The 20,792-nt window shown below is 45.5% G+C and overlaps 1 long non-coding RNA gene across 1 annotated transcript; it reads right to left on the bottom strand.

The window, feature by feature from the left end:
- Nucleotides 1-410: 410 nt before the first annotated feature.
- LOC135283765 (uncharacterized) lies at nucleotides 411-20,126 on the bottom strand. Its single transcript, XR_010349406.1, has 4 exons — nucleotides 19,724-20,126; nucleotides 19,458-19,591; nucleotides 17,247-17,352; nucleotides 411-583 (listed from the first exon to the last, which is right to left on the bottom strand). It is a non-coding gene; the product is annotated as an uncharacterized LOC135283765 (long non-coding RNA).
- Between the last annotated feature and the right edge of the window lie 666 nt (nucleotides 20,127-20,792).

Here is a 20,792-nt window from a genome sequence, read left to right as displayed (position 1 = left end):
GTCTACTCAGGACCTTCCTCCTGCTCCCTGCTTTGAGCTGGAGAGGGATTCCAAAGGGATGTTCACCTCTGCATGGGTATTTTGGGGAGCAAAAGCTCCATAGCAGTTCTCTGGTAGCACCAAAGTTCAGAACTCCTACATGGCTGGCACTCAACACTCCCTCAGCAAACCTTGGCATTTTGATTTGTCAGCCTCAGCCAAGGAAAAACACAGAATAGCTCTATACCTTTCTGCAAGTTGTCTTTAGCAAGAGGTACTTTTAAATTAGAGCCTTATTTCTGATTATTCTAGTTTTTCCCCTGGAAAGAAAAAAATTAAACATTTGACACATTTTTCATGAGGCAAAAGCATTAAAATTTTTTTCAGCACAATTGAGTTGAACAGAATAATAAATCAAGAGACTTGTTTCAAAGACAGATGGTAAAAGCAAACCATTCCCAACAGGTCCCAGTGCTGCCTTGCACTGTGCCACCAGGATTCTTAGGAGAAGGCCTGGGCAACATGGGAGGGTTTAAATCCTCTTTGTCACACTGCACCAACAGCCATTTCTTGCTCTGCTTCTGCCCTGCCTGCTCCTGCTCACCTGAGGGAAAAGTGCAAAGGGTTTCTTCAATGATTTATTTAATAAAGATCACTACATTAATCAGATAAATAATTCAAGATACTATTTGTCAACTTTTGCTGCTCACATTGCAAGGAAAAAATTGAGCTCCTGAGAATGTTACAGACAAAAAGGTTGTGCCTTCAAAAAAGCTTTGCCAAATCTTAAGCAGACTATTATTCAGCAGCCCCCTGCCCAAAGAACTCCTCCTGCCCAGAGAAAGGCCAGCACAGAGACAAAATAGAGGTTTGCTTTCCAGCATCAAAATGGGGAGAAAATACATATATTTATCTTAAAGGTCGGTTCAGTCATTGAGGGGTTGCCTAGCAACACTTCCTAGCAACACCACTGCAGGAAAACCAGGGAGAGCACTCTCCTACAAGTCAATTAGAAATGGTAATTTGTATGGGAAGATCCCACAGTCCGTTCCAATTACAAACAACAATGCTTTCCTCACTGATATTTTTTTTAATTAGAAGCTTTGTAAATTCATCCCTTGCTTCACTTTGCTCTGCTTTGCTTTACTTCTCCTTTTCAGGTACCAAAACTTTACAGCAGCACGGCAACATCGACAGCATTAGGAGCAACACCTAAACGGATAAAACAACCCATTCATCTCCATCTCCAAATCAATGATGGGCTTCTTCTCTTTGCAAAAGCAACTCAAGGACACAGCTGGCTCTTCAGTCCCTTCACATGTGGGGCACTGTCAGAGCCCTGCAGGGAGCTGGAATGCGGGTGCTGTGCTTCCCAAAGTTCACACAGCCATGGCTGGGAACTCCTCCTCATCTCAATACAATTATGGGACGTGGTATTGCATCAGCAAATCACTTTTCTGTGCTGCTGCCTGTAAGCAATATGAGCAGATAAGAATGGCCTGGGCTTTTAAAAGAAAGTAATTAAAGTGCTTGGTAATTTCATGTAATTTAATGCAATGTGTTCCAAAATGAGATTTGAAAAGTAAAAAGCCAGGCAAAGCCTTGATATGAGAATGATCACCTATTTAAAGCCTTTCATACTTGAATCTGTCAATCTCAGAAATGAAAATAAATTAAAAGAAAGAGGAAAGAAAAAAGTGATCCTGTGTGGATTGGTGGCTGATCGGGGTTTAAACAGTCTCATTCACTGATGTCTCCAATATACAGTAATGACAAAAAATAGATTTCCTGCTGTCAAATGACCATAATTTTCTACTTGTTTACTCTTTCCAGAGCCAAAAAAGCTATCTCCTACTTAATTGCTTGCAAAAACTATTGTATGCTTTCATTAGGGTTTTCCTATACACCCCCTCCTTTACATAACTTGCTACTGCTTGAGGAGGGAGAGCACAGAATCCTGGAATGGTTTGGGTTGGAAGGGACCTTAAAATTCATCTCATTCCAACCCCCCTGCTATGGGTAGGAACACCTTCCACTAAACCAGATTGCTCAGGGATGGTTTCTTCAAACTTTGAGGGAGATAAAGTTCAAACAGACTTCACCCATAAGCACAAACTCACAAAATCTCAAAGAATTAGAGGAGTCCCTTCAGAGTCTTAGATCCTGCCCTGTTTTCCCAGCATTGCTCTCCAAAAGTGAACAGCACCTCTGACCTTCAGGTGGCCTGGGATGCCCTCACAATGCAGCACCAGTCACCACAAGTGTGGACTGCCATTGCTCAAAATCCAATTTGGGAAGGGGAAACAGCTGAGGCTCAGGGCCAGCAGGTACCACAATAAAGGTGCATGGTTAGTTTTCAAAGTTTGAACACTGAGCAAGGGGACAGGAAGAGCATAAGTCCTTCTCATCTGTCCCCCTGCCCCAGACAGGGTTGGCTGGAATCTCCACCGTTCCCAAAAGATGTTTACCCAAGGTGACCTTAGCAGCCACCACTGATGAGGATGCTGCTACCTCCAAAGGCAAATCACTTCAGGGCTTCATTAACTTGGCCATTACAAAAAAACTTTGTTATATTTTAAGTCCTTTGACGTTGCTCAAGACTCAGTTAAAAAACCTAAAATATAATTATTTCAAGAAATTTTGCATGGCACACCTGCCAAAACAGCTCCTTTTCACCAAGGGATGCCTGCTCTTCCCAGTTTCCAAGCCCTGATGCATGTGTGCAATTGGGAGCTGTCTCTTCCCCGTGAGACACAGGGTGGGCTGGTGTCCAGGGCTATTTTCTGGTCATTCTCCTACAAAGGACACCCTCAGTTACCAACAGCTCCCACAAGGCCCAGCTGCTTGGCAGGGGCCAACTCAGCTGGGAAACACGACAGGCACATCTGCAAGTATCTGACTTCAAGCTGAGAAGTGACATTACACCTCCAGCAGCATCAGCTTTGTGACACCATTAAGAGAAAGCTCATTAGTCTGTGAAGGCCTAGTGGTGAATCTGCAGCCCTCTGGCTCACTACAGCTACCTACTCATTTCATAAAGCCCACAGCAAAATTACCCAACAGTAGCAGAAGGGGGAATAACCACAACTGTGTGGTTTAATGTGTAGTTTGTCAAAGTTATTTGAACGGTGTGTACAGCCTTTAGCAAGGAAAAGGTTCCCCACACTTGCCTGAGAGCAATGGATTTGGTAATAAGGTGGGTAATCAAAAAAACAGCCCTGCCTCCACAGCAAACACATTTTGATGCTTGGATTTATGTGACAGATCCTGCGTCAGTGAGAGCTGGGAGATGGAGCTGCCTACACCTTCCCTTTCAAGTGAACACAGCAAAAATACCAGGAGCACACTGAACCTCCAGAGCTGGCTCGGGAGAAAACAAACCAAAGCAGATTAAATGCTGCAACAGCAAAAACATAAATGCAGCAGGTGTGCCAGATCCAAAGCAAAGGGTCTGAGACAAGGACTGCCATTCCCAGGTGAAGATGCAGGGAGGGAGGCAGGGATAAACCTCATCTCTCTCCACCTCCCTCTCAGCCTCTCTAAGGATCAGGGCTCCCCAGTCTGGGGCTGGGCTCTGGAGCTGCTCCCCATTCCTCTCACTGCTGCTGCTCAGGGGTGCTGCCCTGTACCTCAGTCTCTGCCAGCTGAGCACTGCAGCTCTCCAGGCAGGAATCAGCCCCGTGGCACACATCATTCCAGGGATGAACACACAGAGAGTAGCACCTTGCTCTCTTTTGTCCAAGCACAGCTTCCAGAAATAAAACAAACCATGAAGAGTGAACAAGCAAACCACATTCCCCAGCCTGATCCACCAACACTCCCTGGATATGGAACCAACTCTACAGCTCCGTGTAGTTAAGATGTCAAAAGTTACCTGCAATGCCAGGAGCTGGGATTGTGTAAATTCTGTGTCTTGAGGGCAGGGAGGAATTTCTGGCCTTTTACCAGCCCTGCACTACTGAAACTGTGTTTGCTCATCCCTTAAAAGGCCAGAGAAGACCTTCACAAAAGAAATGAAAAGGTAAGATTTGAAAGGTAATTTTAGAATTTAAATGAGAAAGTAGTGATTATGGCTTCAGCCTTCAGGACAGAGAGAAAAGCTTTGGTCTAAAGTTAGGTTGGAACCAGCTCAAATCAACTATCAGAAAAAATAGAAAGGAAAGGGGAAAAACCAAACCAAGCCACTTTTCTGCATAAAAAGCACTGTCATGCTAAGATTCCACAGATGCAAAATTTCCTTTCTCACTGGAACGGGAGGGCAAGTGAGGGGAGAGGAGAGCCCCCTTCACTCCAGAAAATTTTCAAAGCACCCAGAAAGGACACTGTAGGGTCATCTCCTGGCAAGATGAAAGCGGCCACACGCTGTGCATCTCGAATCATTTATGCTCTTCAGCCACTCAGCCATGGCAAGGGCCGAGGGCTCCTCTCCTCGAGCATTCACTGCTCCATCCCGAGCCTGCCGGGTCCCAGGACTCGGCACTGCAGCTTGGTCCGTGCTGATCTGACACGGCCCAGCTGCAGCCAAGGACCGGATGGAGGGGAAATGGGAAGACAAAGCCCGAGGCACCCCGAGGGCAGTGGGATCGCTCCCGGTATCCCCCCTTCAGCCCCGGACCTGCTGATTCCCAGAGCACCCACAGGCACTGCCCCAGCTCTCCATTCTGCTCTGCTCTTCGGGACTGCAGCAGAGGAATCCTCCCTGTGCCCAGCAGAGAAAAGAGGCACAGAATAAAACACCGGTTCAAAGCCTGCCTTCAGTACAAAGGGAAAGAATGCGTGGGAAGAATATTGGGGGGAGGCAATTCTGAAGGAAGCCCAGGTCTGTGACAAAATCTGAGCCTCTGGGCAAAGCCTCGAGCTCTCCTGGAGACATCTATCCCGAGCCTCACGTCCATTCTTGTTTCTTCTTGTTTTAAGTTCCCCTTCTGCTGAGAAACCCAAGTGCCTAACCGGGTATTTGTGGAATACTAATAGCCCCCGTTTGCAATTGAAATGAAGCCAGGCTCCAGCAGCAACCACGCAGACAATCCTTTCTGGAAGTCAGGGGGCAGGGATGGGATACAAGCTGCTAAATGTCAGGCAGCAGAGCTGTGGCAAACCCCCAGCATCTTATTTGAGCACATTGCTCTATGAAAAGGAGCTTTGTCTGTGGATAACCTACAAACTCCCACCTGAGCTTCCAAAGCCCCTGCATTCAACACCAGTTCATTGGTGGTTACATGCTTGTAAAACCCCTGGTCACATCTTCACTGGCTATAAAAATTTACTACCAGCACCTCAACAGGGAGTCAAAGGGAAAAGGGGAGGGAGAGAAGAAAAGAAATATGTTCACAATCCTTTTTAATACAGACTGCTCAAAGTCCATGATTCATTCCTTAACCTAAGAATGCAATGGGGATGCAGGGGGGTGGGTGGAATCTGTCCCTTCTATGTGTGCAAAGTCTTCAGCTTCTAAAAAGTTGTTTTGTTGAACCCGACTGCACATTTGTCGGGTCCTTTCTTGCCAAAAGAACTGCAAGTTATTTGCAGAAAACAGTCTGACACAACAGTACATGATGATAGAAAATAGAATCGTAAAAGAAACTTGTTTTCTTTAGCAGATGGCTCAGTCCACCAGCAGGTATTTTGAGAAGCTACTGTCTCCAGGTCTTCATGGAGAGAGAATAAACCATTTAGCACTGGAGAGAGGGAAATCTGAATCACTTGCAACTGACTCTCTGACTCTTCAGTAGCCCAGCAGTAAATGAATCCATCTGTAATTGTCTGGGTTTCCAAACTACAGCAGGATTTTATTTATGAGTGGAGTGTGTCCCTCTCTCTCACTTTCCCCATCCATTCCTTGAAAGCATGAAAGAAATAAAAGCAGTGAGTGGGGGCCTCCCGGGTCCTGCTGGAGCAACATTTCCATTTGCTCCAAATCCTTCCTGCAGGCAGTTTGCCTTCACACGAACTTCAGCCACACAAACACTTTGAGTCAGATGATGGGATGGGTAGGATTTGGGTGGATTCCCCTTCCTGTGACACCAGGCTGCTGCACACACTCCCCAGCAAGCCAGGGGAGTTTGGTCTGACACTTCTGTTCTCTCAAGGAGAGGAGAGGAACCAAAACTTTCTGGTGTTCAGATTTATCAATTTAAACATTCTTCCTCACAGAAACAAGCACAAAGGGAAGGAGTTTTGCAGAGAACATTTTTTGCCTCCTCTGATTGCAGCCTCATTACCTGTCAGGGTTCAGCATCATTCAGTCAGCATCCTCTCAGAAATTACTCATGAACACAAGGTAAGGCCAAGGCAAGTCAAAGTCCCTTCCAAAATTTCACAACATTAAATCATCATCATCATCCACAGGAATACAGATCAGCTGTAACAGTGGCAAAGATGTTGAGCAAGCTTGAAGCAGAGGGCACAGCCACCCAAAGGTGGAAAGCAGCATACAGATGACTGCAGGAAAGCACTGCTGCCCTAACAGGCATGGAGAAACCACGTTTCCAAATGGCAAACCTTGAGGTGCTCAAACACCACAACCACCCACGCCTCACATGCAAGGGCTGGGGGGAAATCAGGTCTGTTCACACAGCCTTACAGTGCAAAGGATCAGCTGTGTGTGACTCAAGTGATTGGGCACGCACTAATTACACTGCTCTGCACCAGTCTGCACTGGGAGATAGGAGAGAAGACCCATACTCCATCAGAGCACCCTGCACCACCAGCTCCCATTCCCAAGGAGGAAGTTTAGGAACTGCTTTTACTGAGAATGTCTTTCCTTACCCCATCCCAAACCATTCTATAAAACCCAGGATTCAGCCAGTGCTTGCAGCACCCTTTCCTACTAAAGACAGTAGGATTGCTCAGCCAGAGGCTTCAGCAGGAGTGTAGGTGGTTATGGGGAGGGATTTTGCCAGCAGTTATGCAAAATCTTTGCAGGCACCCAAATATTTGTCTAAAAGACAAGGAAAAAAAAAAAAGCATGTAGGACTGCGATGCACTGGCAAATGGTCTTTACCAATAACACAAGCAGAAGCAGGTGCTCAGCTCTGTGCCAGAGGAATACTCCTCACAGAAAGCCATTTCCCCCTGCCCTACTTTGGATGTGGTAAATATGCTGAAGGTAACCACAGCCCCTGAGGCACCATTGCAACTTGTGTGTCCCAGCACTGGAACATCAGAGCCTTCACTCACAATGACAGGGCACTTCATCAGCAGCTCCTGCTGTTGTGCAATTGCTGTGGTATCCACATAGAGAGAAGAAGGGAGCTTGTGACTGCAGTGAACATATTTCTTCCCTAAAGTATCTCCTTGGAGCACCTCGAGAGGGGCTTAAAGCACAGGTCAAGAAGTCCAAGTGGTTATTATGTTGAAGGGATGAGACCTGAAAGGCTCCAGGGATGAGAAATGCCAACTATTGTGATTACCACAAACTGATCTCAAAACAGATATGGCAATAGAGAGAAAAGGATAGGCACAGCCTTCAAAGGACAGTCATTTTTCACTGTCTATCAGCAACAATTCAATTACAGCACCCTGTCTCCCCTGTGCTATAATTACACTTTCAGCTGGGCTCACAGGCAAGGATTGCTCAAAAAAGTTTCCATTCCAGTGGAACTGACTGATTCCTGCACTGCAAGTCTGAAGGAAGGCATTGGATGGGGACAGCTGGGTCACTCTCTGGGGACATGGAACTTGATGATCCTGAAGGTTCCCTTCCAACCCAAACCACCCTATGATCTTCTAAAGCAAATTAATTTAAACCATGAAATTATACACCTGTGTGCACACCCTGAATAGTTCTTCTGGTGCCAGCCTTGGTGCAAGGCCTGCATCCAGGGGCGATGATGACTTGACAAATTAGAGCACAGGTAACACAGACACAAAATAATCCTTTACCTTCAGGAACTAATCATGTATTTCTGAAAAAGCAGCAGGGAAAGGCCAGGGACACAACTCCAGCCAGCACACACAGAGCACATACATGGAGGTCACAGGTCAGTGTTAAAAAACATGAATGAAGCACCTCTGTGCCATCACAGAGAAAACTGGTGAAGGACCACAACACCCCTTCCAGTACACTTTGTTCTGCTTAATAGAAATAACCACCAAGAGCTGCTATTTCTTACCAAAATGGCCAGCAGATCTGCAGGAGCTCAAACAACAAAAGGCAACCCATGCTGCTAAACATCCCTTTACCACCCTTCTGGATGCAGGAGCCCCACAATTGCCAACCTGATTCCCAAATGCTCCAGAAAAGAATGAAAAGACAGACAATGTATACAGCAAAACAGAGCACCCAGCAAATCACAGCACATATCCTTAACTCCAAGGCTTGCACCAAAGTTCAGTGGTTTTGTGCAAGTCATCTCTGAACTGAGTTTGCATCAAAACAAGGGCTTCTTTTACACTGTACTGCTCTCTGCCCACAGACCCTTCCCTACACTACTCCCTTGCTGCCATCTCATGCAATACTTGGCATTCCCTGACTTCTTGGCACTCTTTGAAGCTCAGGATTTCCCTAATTCATTTCCACGCTTTATTTCTTCTCAGAATCCCTTTGTGAAGCCTGCTCAGGCTCAGGAAGCAGCACTGTGCCAGCGTGTGCCTTTTCTAACCAGCAGCTCAGGCGTGAAACGGGAGAGAGCCCAACAATCCAGATGCTCACACACGAGCAGGAAAGAGGTGGGGAACAGAGCTCACAGGAGAGATGGGGAACAGCTTCCTGGCCTAGGAGCAGCTTTCCATTCAGGAAGATGAAAACCAATTTCTCCACTCTGACTCAATTAATTACTGCCACCATCCCCATGTGATTGAGATGGGGAGATGCATTAGACTAAGTGATTTTCTGCAGAAGTTCACCAGTAAGTGGGGTGAAGACTGTCCCTTGTACCCATGAGGTGCCACAGCCAGGCTGGCTGTCACTGGGCTCCATCATCTCCAGAGCTCACATTACAGAATGCCAGGCTGGGCCAGGCTGGGAGGGAGCGCAGAGGGTCCCTGGTGCCAGCTCCCAGCTCAGGCAGGGCCATCCCAGAGCACAGGGCACAGCATTGTGCCCAGAGGGCTCTGCAGGATCCCCGCTGAGGGAGACTCCAGCCCCTCCCTGGGCAGCCTGTTCAGGGCTGGGCAGTGCCCAGGGCAGAAGTTCTGCCTCCTGGGCAGGGGCAGCTCCTGGGCTCAGGCCCTGCTGAGGTCCCCTCTCACTCATCTCTTCTCTGACCTCTTCCTTCATCTTTAAAGAACTTACCAACAACCTCCACGCCCACCTCTGCAGCAAGCCATATTTCAGGGTGATCAGCAGAATCCAGGATGTCACCATCCCTAAGTGCCTGCTGCCTCTTGGGACTCTTTTCCTGAGTCCTGTTAAAACCCACCCACGCCTTTGCAGCTGGGACATCTCTTACTGCCCTCTGTGACCACCATGCAAGCTCTCCAGGGCATCCTCCTCCAGGCCATGGGAGCGTTCTCTGCTGGGCCAGGGACAATGGATTCTGCAGATGGGAGACACGACCTCAGGAACAAGTCAAGCCAGCTTGTGACTCTGTTCAACCAAGCAAAATAATATTCTACACCTGTCCTCTGAGGATTTTGTAACAAAGCTTCCAAGCCTTGAATCACAGACCACATTCCCATTCCCTGCCTTCACATTATTAAGCCAGGATATACACAGATTTCAGCTACAAGGAACAGACTCCAAGATTCTCAGAGCAGAGTATTCTATTAATTTGAATTGGGACTAGTTGAGGTAAATTGATTTTTTTAATGTGTTTATCCTCTATGGGGGCTTTCTTTTTTTCCTTCTTAAATGCTGATTTGCTGAAACTGTGCCTATCCAATACTCATTACTGAAATGCATGGAAAGCTGCCAAAAGAAGCAATGCCTTCTGGACTAAACAAGGGATTTATTACTGAGAAACCACAGCACCGGGTAAAAATCCATCACAAACTTATTGATTTAAACTGATTGTAAGTAATCACACACAATTTATATTAAGTGAAACATACTGCCATCTAATTTAGAGTAAGTGAACGGAATGCTACTACTCTGAATTCTGTTTAAATGCAAACTCTAATTGATACCCATATATAAATAATTGAGACTTTCAGAAAACATGAATTAAATATTTCGTTATCTCTGTTTATTATGTATCAATAGATCATTTTTACCTATTTAAGACATGGTTAGACAGCAATTATTATATTTCAGCAGAGACTTACATGTAAGCCTCAGGGTAAGTTCAATAGAATGGGACAGGAGCAGTGTGGAGAAAAGCACTTGATGTGTGGGATGCAGTTTAAATAACCTCAACTTGCTTTTAATAAAGGAACCTCAAACTTTGCCTACCTTCCACCCCAAATGTGATGAAATCAAGCCATGCATTGTACTCAAACATGGTTCTCTCACCTCCAGAGGATGCATCTTGGGATGAAAATTGCAAGGCACAAGTTATCACTGCAGCACCACATCCTCCCTCCAAGATCCCATTCAGGGAACTGTGCTTGTCAGCCCCTCTGATATGTCTCATAATTTGAACACAATCCTCAGCATTATTCAGCCCCATAGCCAATTTTATTTCTAAATAAAAAGTTTGAAAGTGTTTACTGTTCTTTTCAACAGTCAGTATGTAAACACTGTCGGGAATTTAAATAAATAAAATTAAATCTTGATCAGAATGATCTCTGCTGTACTCAGCTGGCTATTTAACACTTAAGGATGTAAGAACATATTACTTTTTATTACCAAAACCAACTGTTTATAGCAGGAACACACAAGTGTGTCACACTTTCAAGAGTTTATTGGCTCTATGGCTTTTGAAGACCAGAAGCCCACTACAAACCTTTTCCTCTGGCAGCTCCTTCTCAGGTAATTTTTAGTCACAGACTGATGCATAATTTCTCAGCAGGATCACTTTGTGCCAGATCATAAGATGAACACCTTAGGAGATTCATCCCAAACATTCCTGGTGCAGGTTGGGCTCAGCCAGCTCCTCTGAGCTGCTCCTTTGCAGTGAGGTGCATTACAAGGCAATGTGAATTAAAGCAGAAATAAAGTGTTCTGATGCTTTCTGTCAACTTGAAATTTTTTAAATACTGCTCTAACATATGTTGCACTTGTGAGTTTGAACACAGTCCTGCAATGAGCAGCATGCAGGTGGAACAGTTGCCCATAACTGGCCTCATTACAACTCAATTAAGCCCATGTGCAGAGTGCATTGCAAGACTGGGCCCTTAGGAATTTCTTATGCTCCTGGAGCTTATTAAATTGTTGGATATCCTCCACAAGCTCTGCATTGAAACCATAATTTAGCCCTATTTACCTGGTTAGCACAAGTCACCTGGTAGCTGTTATTTTTGCTCAACCAGATACTTCCATGTCTATAAAATTTTCCCCATATTTATAATAATCTGGTTTTTAACACCAATCCCCTGATCAAACACCAGCAAACACTCTCTGCTTGTTAGCTGCTCTGAGATGAAGTAACAGACCCCTGTCATGCTGTGTTGGACAGTGCTAAATTGTACCAGAGCACATCCATGCCTCTCAGGTAGTTGCCAAGCAGGACTTAATTCTAGAGAAGCTACTATCAGAAACAAACCCTAATTTGAAGCTTTTAAAAACAAAGTTACCCACTGCAAAACAGCCTTTCAGCAGAGGCTTTTTGTCTCATGATGTGAACGTGTCCAGGCCACAATGAGCCTGTATCTACCCAACTCAGGAACACCTGGCTGACACTTCCACCCCAGTGTACATCCATGGGGTGCAGGCAGCTGAGCTGGGCTCAGGTGCTTGCTTGTCTGGCAGTGTTTATTCCATTAAACAAGAGAATGGGATCTTCCTGAATCACAGAATCCCCCACGCTGCAAGGGACCCATGAGCATGACTCAACTCCCTGCTCCTGGCAGCACTGCCAAAAGTGAAACCTCCTAGCCATGTCCTCCATGGCTTCTTGAACTCTGGCAGGCTTGGTGCCATGGGCACTTCCCTGGGGAACCTGTTCCAAGGACCAAGCACCCCTCAGCAGAGAGCCCTTCCCAATGTCCAGTCTCCACTTCCTCATGTCCCTTTGGGGTCACCAGAGCAAGACCAGCACCTCCCCTCCACAGACCCCCAAGGAGGGTGCAGCCTGCCCAGAGAGCCCCTCAGCCTTCTCCTATCCAGGCTGACCAAGACAAGTGACCTCAGCTGCTCCTTTTAAGACTTGCCCTAAATAATTTCTATTCCTATTTCAAGAGCTTTGCACTAATGTTTGGAGACAGTCCCAGATTGAGCACACATTTGTGTGCAGTCCCTGAGCCATCCACAGCCCAGGGCTGGGCCTCCCAAAACCTGCTGTCAGCTACTGTGCTGTTCCCTCAAAGAAGTGAGAGGAATTAGCAAGTTAGAGGACTAAGTATTAATCCTTTCTCTGAGGTGTAAGGTTACTTCCTTATTAATAAATAAAAGAAAAACCTCAGTCAGAGATAAACTGTCACAAGGGAAGGAAGTGAAAAAGGCTTGTTTTCTCAAGGAATGGCTAAGGTTGAGCAGGTATAGCCAGCGTTTTTTCTGCTGTGTTTCCCCCACCCCTCTTAGCAGTCTAGCTGTTTCTACCCAAGCTCTTAGGGGAATAACCACATTTTCAGTAAATGTAATGTCAAATAGCACCAAAAAAAATCCCTCAATCCCTCACAATCACATCTTCTATTGGCATCCCTGTGACAGCATCCACACACCCCTCATGTCTACAGCCTGTTACTTTCTGATGGTTGTCCTCTCCTTGCTTAAGCTGCAGCTTTGGATCTCAGGAAAGTGAAATATTGACACTGAAAGTGAAAGAGAAATTCATCTGTATGATGAGCAGTGATTTGGCATAGAAGCTGTCAAACCATGGCAGTGTTTCACAACTGCCACAGAATAATGAAAATGTTCTTTAAAACCCTGTGACAATTGCAAAGTGAGACAGAAAATGAAGCTGCAGTCTCTGTGTGTGAGTACCAACCTCTGCTCTGGACTGCACAGCCAGTCTGGGTGGGAACAAGCCCTGTGAATCAACAGCAAAAAGGGGCAGGCAGAACACTGTGCCTTCCCATTCCCCTGCGCCAAAATAAGTCATTACTGGAGTCCTGTTTTGGAAAAAACAGGAGAACTATCAGGATCCCAAGGAGCTCCTTGCAAAGGATCAGCCTCGGTGGTCACTTAGTCCCCACCTCACCTAGAGCAGGCTGGAGCTGGAGCCTCCCACAAGATGAGGCCACACAAAGACAAGCAAAGCCAGGTTAGGCTGGAGAAAGTCTCAGCTCATTCAAAAATCCACTGACCAGCCCAGAGCACAATTCCAGGCTTTCAGAGAATGCAGTTGACATAACAAACATGCTTTTTCAGGAATCAAAATAAAGCTGATGCACACAAAGCTTCAAACTCTGCAGAATCCATAAGTACTTGAACTTGCTCACCTGACTGTCAAACAGCAAACCCTTTTCTTTACAAACAGAACCTACACAGATTCTGTCTTGCTGCTGCTAATTTCAGTGATTCAAACTTTGCCTCACTGCAAGCATTTCTTGACTTTATGAAAGCTGAAGACTTATATGCTTTAGACACCTGGAGATTTTCACAGGTCACCAGGGAACTTGGGTGTTGAGCTCTTGCCAGAAGTTTGAACATTTGAGGAGTGAGCACAGGCAAGCAAATATTTGAGGTATTTAGCCTCCCCCAAAGGTACCAAAGCTAAGCACCCAAGTGACTGAATACTTGCAGAACCACAAGGTTTTGGAAGGTCACTTGTGTCAGCATGGAGCAGCTATTAAGAGATGTGGGAACATCATCCAACACCTTTACCTCAGCCTTCAGTGCTTAGCAAAGTACACCAGGCCTGCAGGGAAGAGCCTGATTAGCCTCAGGGTTTTTAATCACAGTTGTGATTTTATATGAAGTCCCAAGTGCAAAGGTGGGGCAGGAGGGGCAATTAGCAGAGCTGCTATGAGGCCAGAGAAAATATGAGATTACATTGAGATGGAAGATTGGTACTATCAAATCAATACTGTACAATAAATGTAGCAAATGAGTTAATCTAATTAGCTGAATGGAGCAAGATCAATGTGCTGGTGGAACAGAAAGATTGCAAGAGGCTGAAATTAAATGTACCTAAGAGAGAGGAGAAATGAAAACAATCCTCTAAAACAATGGGCTTTGGTGACTACGTAAGTTTGAAAACTGAACGTGAGCACATATGTCATCTTGGAATTTTTGGAGCATTTATCCCAGAGAATGAACTGGGACAAGTTTCTCCACAAGTGAACAGGACAATGCCAAAATTCTGCTTGTTAAACTGTTTGCTAAATACCTTTGCATTGTAATACACTGACAAGGAATAAAACCATCCTTGTAACACTGTAGCTACTTGCAAAATCTTATTAACTCCTAGCAGAGCCCCCTTGTTCTCAGTGAATATTGCAGCAGTCAGATTGAGCAGGGAGCTGTGGAAATAGCAGGGAGGAGGTGGCAGCCATGGCAAGAAGGACTCGCAGCCGAGGATGAACAGGGATTTTGGATAGTTCCCAACACTGAAAGGGAAGAACTGAGCTCACATCCCCTCAGCCCGTGCCCATTTTTGCACAGCACCACGACTCAGTGGCCACTGCACACACAAGGAACAGCTAAGCAGCCTGCTAAGCAATAATTCCAGGTAAGCACAGAGGGAACGGAAAACGCTCCCTGCATGGTTAAGGGGAAGCTCATGAAGACTGATTTATGCATGCATGTATTAAAATTCTCTCTGCACTGAGCATTTCAGAATTTAAGTTTCATGTGCAGCTTGAAAGCAAGGCAGAAGCTAAAATGTTGGGAAGAACACCATCTCTTCAGAGGATTAGGAATTAAGTTAACTGCACATTAGAGATAAAATAGTGGAGCGCTTGTCTTTATTCTTAATAATAAACCATAAGGCATTAAGCTACAAAGCACTATTAACTCCTTTCAATTTCTCACTACTACTGCTGAGACAGCAATGTGGTATTTGCACAGAAACACTAAAAAAATGCAGAGCGATTAGGTTAAAATTAAGTGAATTTAGGGCAGTCAAAAATGCTACGGTGCAACCCAGGAGGGATAAGTCTTTGTTGCTGCAAAGAGCAGCCTAAGCACCTGCAGTGTTAGAATGAATTCCTCAAAGCCTAAAGTCATTCATGGTTTGAAGTGACCAGCTCTGGGGCTGGACATGCCACTCTGCATCCCTCCTCTTCTTCCTAACTCCTGAATCACCTAGGTTCTTAAACTACCAGCACTGCTGTGGTGTCAGCCAGGCTGGTGGCAAGGACAGACTTGGGGAACCACAGGTGAGAGCTCATCCCCTCCTTCTCTACCAGCTCAACACAGTCATGTTTCCCTGATTAGGTTCCCCATTTATAAACTGCTTTTAGAGACATGACAAAATCCCAAAACAAACCAAACAACAAAAGAATACTTTAGTCTGTGAGATAGAGAGATACTAAACAAACAGGCCACTTTAACCATAAAACAATCAGCTCAACACATAGAAGGTATCAGCAAAGCCTATGACTTAATAGACTCTGGGGAATAAAAAACACTCTCCACAAGATGGACAAAGCTCTGTCCTCAGTGTGTACCAGCAAATCCTCAACTACTCTCTTGATCCAGTGAAATACTAAATTTATTATCCTGGTCTGGTTTAGGAATAAGAGAAGGAACAGAGCAAACTTTCCAGCTCTCCTCTCTCCAAGCCAGTTCAGGCTTGGTGTTCAGAAGCCTAAGAGCAAACACCTGCACACTTCCTCCCCTACCATCACCTTCCACCTGTGGGAGAAGCTCATCTGAAAGCTATTGGTTTTAGCATCAATCAAATCCCACCCTAAAGTGCTTCTTTACTGCCTGAATAAACTACAACCCTTAAACCTCTGAAAAAACTCTGGCACCAAAGCCCATCCTGTTACAACACAGCAGTAGCCTTGTTTTTGCACACTCTTGGCTGTTCCATACCTGGGCCACCTTTTCCTGCATTACAGACCCTGGCACAGCTGACTCAGACCCAAAACAAAGCAAATCTGAACAATGCAACAGCTCCACAGGGACAGCTGAGGTCACCATGGCACAACATGCAGCTGCTGCTTTGGGGTGAGGCACTCTTGCTGGGGTAGGCAGCAATTCCCCTTCACCTCCCATGTTGGCAGCTCTGTGAGCTCCTGAGCACAGCACCAAACCCTTTGAGCCACATATGATATGCTCCCTGTGCTGGAGGATGACCCTCCAGGCACACAGGGCTCTCTGAGGAGCTGGTGGCCTTTAGGCTTGGCCCAAACCAGGGCTGAGTGGCACAAACACACATTCCGTGTGCCAGGCCGGGCCCTGAGGTGTTTGCCACCGAAGCACACAAGGCAGAATTAGAGCTGATGAAAATTTTCCAGGAAAACATTGGAAAAAGGCAATGAATCAAAATGAAAACGCTTCCTGGAATATACTCTCTCCCAACAACAGGGGCCAGTTCCCCATAGACTCTCAGGCTACAGGGATTTCACAACATCACAGGCAGAGCAGACACATAAATCACCTGAAGGGCTTTTGGTTTAACTCTGCAGCACCAGCCTTAGCAAAGTTGTGAAGCTGGCAGAACTTTCAAATTCAAGCTCTGTGCACCCTTCAGGGAAAACATGAGAAGGGAGCCTTTGGTCATAATTCAAAGGAAAATACTCTCAGTAGAAACTTCTCTGGGATCCTCTGGACTGACAGATGTCAGCATTTTGGGAACCTGAAAGTCTGGTTACTGCAAAGACCCAGTTCATGACTTAGCAGTCTGGAGAGGTTTGGCTTACTCTGGAATACACTCAGGAAAACTGGGATCCACAGAGAGCTTGAACTCTGCTTCCTGAAGCTGGTATGGTCCCAGCTCTGTCTGCCCTGTTGGCAAACAACCTCAGACTGTGGCTGCTCTGGGGCATTAGAAACTATTACCTCACTGTGGGTAAACATTTCAAAATTACATTTCCTGTTTAGTCTTTAAAATTTATCAGGAGAATATCATTCTCCACCCAGAAGAGTGATGTTTCCTGTTTACTGTTTTCACAGATCTACAGGATGGAGATACAATGGATAATACACACGAGGAAATCTGGATAATTAGGCTCATTTTGGTACTGGAAAGACTATGCAAACCTGAGAGTCTCTTACTCACCTGCAAAGGCCCTAGCATCACAACCCCAAAATGGTGCCCTTGGCAGACAGCCTGTTCAGCTTTACTAAATCAATCAAAATACATGATTTTGCCCTAACTTTTCCCAAAACATACCTAATAAACTTTTCCATATCTGTGGACAGATTCAGGAGCTCCTGGCATTTCTCTGATGTTCAGCAGTGAGAAAGTTTACTATTACCTTCAACAGGTTTTCAGCTACCTACAGGAAGAAAATATTCACACATATCATCAGCTTCTGTCTTTGCAACACTTGCAGGTTCAAAAAGTCACATTAAAAACTTCTTTATTTTACAACTGAGTTTCTATTAATTTCCTTTTTAGATCTTCTGTTCATCTCCAACTTAGACCATCCTGTGTCCCTTCCTCCAAAGCATACACATCTCCACACAAAATCTTTCCCTGACCATCCAAAGAATCCTGAAGAACTTAATCTGGAACTGAACTTCCTGAAGATAGCCACATGCCAAAATGATAAGATAACAGCAAACCAACCTTCCTCTGTAGAGCCAAAACTCCAATCTAGTATTCTAGATAAAAGAAAACCCTACAATTTTAAACTTCATCATCACATTTTGTCTTTTATCCCCACCAACACATATTTGTGAGGGCCTTTTGCTATCTTGATGAGTTAAGTGTGAAGTTTCCCTGATGGGATACATTTAAAATGAAAATCAAAAGCATGAATCACCAAGTGTAGTGTTGCAGAGCTGTCTTCTTTTTCTGTTGGATTCTAAGGTTTGGCAAAGTGCTGAGCTCACACACCAGAATGTTGCAGGCATTTGTGTGCAAGGTATACTGGAAGGGAAAGTCAAGGGCATTCCTGGTTTAGCCCTTCAGTGACAGGGAAATTCAGTCCTGTACATTTGGAGAGAAGGTTGTCAAAGGGACATGCCCAAAAACAAAGCCCAGTTTGATCCCACAGTCGTCCAGATGTCAGAATTTTGTAGAAACTCATGTAAATGATCAATAAGACAGAGATCCACCTACTCTATGTGAGATTTACTAGAAATAGACTGTTCTCTGTTTCATCAAGTAGTCATGGGACTATTCAGAGCAAAGTTTGCTAAGCCAAAGCTGCAGAGGCAGGGAACAAGTTGACAGAGTTAGAATTAGCAGTGATATAGAGCTCTTGCATTCATTACAGGATAATTCTTAAAATCCAATGCCCACTTTGATTGTAATCCCTCCAAATTCAAGATAAAATTAAATAATCTCCAGAACAGACTTACTACATTGCTAATGAGCATTAGAAATTGTAACTGGAAAAAAAAAAAAAACCCAACCAAAAAGACCATGATGAAACCTCTCATATAGAATTCCTAATAATAGATGGAAAAGTTCTTTACAAGAGATAAAGGGGGGGCAGTCTTATCAAAAGGAAAAAAACCAAAGTCACAGATTCTCAATATTCCTCTTAAGACAGAAACAGATATCAAACCTGAAGCCTCTGGTCCTTTGCTTTGAAATCAAATTTTAAAACATGCAATCATCTGAATAAACACACTACAGAACAATACACAATTTACCTCCTCACAACTGCTGTGAGAACAAATTTTATGTCTAATTCCACACAGTCTGGCTGTATCCCTGTGATACCAGAGCTCACGAGTTCCACTGTCACAATAAATGTACACAATGATGGGGCACACAAAATTTCCTGTTAAAAAATGCTGGAGATCCTGGTTCTTCCACCCCAGGTGGAGGCTGCAGCCCACCCTGGGTCAGAAATGAGTGACCACCCTGGGTCAGAAATGATGACCCTGCTGTCCATCCAGCCCCACAGGCTGCCTCAGCTGCTGAGTCCATGGCACAGAATTATAGGATGCACTGAGTTGGAAGGGGCTCATCAGAACCATCCAGTCCAGCTCCTACAGTAAAGAGTCAAAAACCAGTTACCCCCAGGCTTCAAATATAATTATTTTGGTTACAAACACTCAGAATCTGCTGAGTTGGAAGGGACCTACAGGGATCAGAGCTCCTGCCCTGCACAGCACCATCCCCAACATGTCACTCCATGCCCAGGAGTATTGTCCAAATGTGTCAGGATGGTGTTCAGGAAAAAAAATCCAAACTTTTTCAACTCAAACCTGTCTAACAAAACACAATTTACATGAAGAAATAAACCACCAGAGGCTTTCTCTGATACCCCAGCATGTTGCTTTCTTTTGAAGTGTGACATTACACAGTTTATTGAAGAAGAGGCAACAAGGTCACTGGGGGTGACAAAAATTTCAAAAGAGGGAGAGGATTGTAAGGGATTTCCTTCTCTTCCCCGAAGAAGCCTTTTCTTTCTTTAATTCTTACTTTTAACCAGATTTATATGGACCTGCAGCCCACGATAGGTGACCTTTGCTGGTTGTTCTGCTGCTGTCTCCAGTGTGTCCTTCCGAGAGCTGAGGGCACCAGGGACCAAAGCCCGGGGCCATCGTTCAGAGGCGCTGGCAGAGAAAGAACCACGTTTGATGACTCATTTAATGGCAAATAAATGAACACATGTAAACCCCAGCCTGTCGCACCTGCTCCTTTTCCCACTTCATTTTCCCATCACCTCAGGCGACACATGAACTTACAGGTGGTGTGTTTTTTTCCAGCCTGTGCTTCAACTTGCTGCATTTCTCAAGATGTTTCTCAAGATGCCTTTATCAAAATGAAACCCAGGCTGACTCCCACCCGAGCACGGGGCAGCTCTGACACAGGAAGCGGGAGATGAGAGAGAGCTCGAGGCAGAAGAGCTCCTGGCTGGCAGCATCCATCCGAGGGCTAAAGCCGCCCGAACGGCCCGAAAAAGCCGCTTTCCCAGCCCGCTATCTCCCTCCAGTGCCTCGAAGCCGCTTTCCCAGCCCGCTATCTCCCTCCAGCGCCTCGAAGCCGCTTTCCCAGCCCGCTATCTCCCTCCAGCGCCTCAGCGCGGGGCCGCGGCGCCATCTTGGGCGGGCTTTCCCTCTCCCACACCGCCCTCTGCAGCTCCATCGAGGGCCGCGCCTGTGGGAGCCGAGGAGAAAAAACATAAAATAATATGATTTGAACAGTCCTTACGTATATTAGCAGAGAATCCGACCATTCAGGACGGACTGCTCAGGGCAGACGCACGTTGTTCCCCGATACACCAACACCTCTTAGGCCTGGCTGCCTCAGCAGCAGCACCAGGTCTCTCATGTGCATATGACAAGAATCTCTTATTTTATTCTACAAAAATGCCAAATTCAGGCAGTATCAAATTGTACTAAAGATGCTCCACCAGTTCTGCCAGCATCAGTCTTGTTTTGGCCAGTATGGGACAGGTGCCCCAGAGAGCAGTGCTGGCCCACAGAGGCACCAACACCTGCCTGCCCCGACTGTATTTTGTTAAAGAGATTCTTCAAAGCCACAGATTAGTACATTGCTGTAGTAGTCAGTGATGTATTTACTGCTGTAAAGCTCCAGATGCTCTGTAAGCCACAATAACACAGTTAAGTGGAAAATGAGTAATTTAAAACCATAATGACTATCATAGCATGACTGTGCTGACAACAAGCCCCAGCGATAACACTGCGAGGTGGGTGAGATGTTCACCAGGGCTGCCAGTCACGGGATCACAGATCACAGGATCACAGATCACAGAATCACTGGATCAAAGGATCACAGGATCACTGGATCATT

Source organism: Passer domesticus, chromosome 19, assembly GCF_036417665.1.
Source record: "Passer domesticus isolate bPasDom1 chromosome 19, bPasDom1.hap1, whole genome shotgun sequence".
In the NCBI taxonomy this organism is placed as follows: Eukaryota; Metazoa; Chordata; class Aves; order Passeriformes; family Passeridae; genus Passer; species Passer domesticus.
The sequence above is the reverse complement of the archived record's forward strand: the minus strand, read 5'-3'. Positions and strand labels throughout refer to the sequence as shown.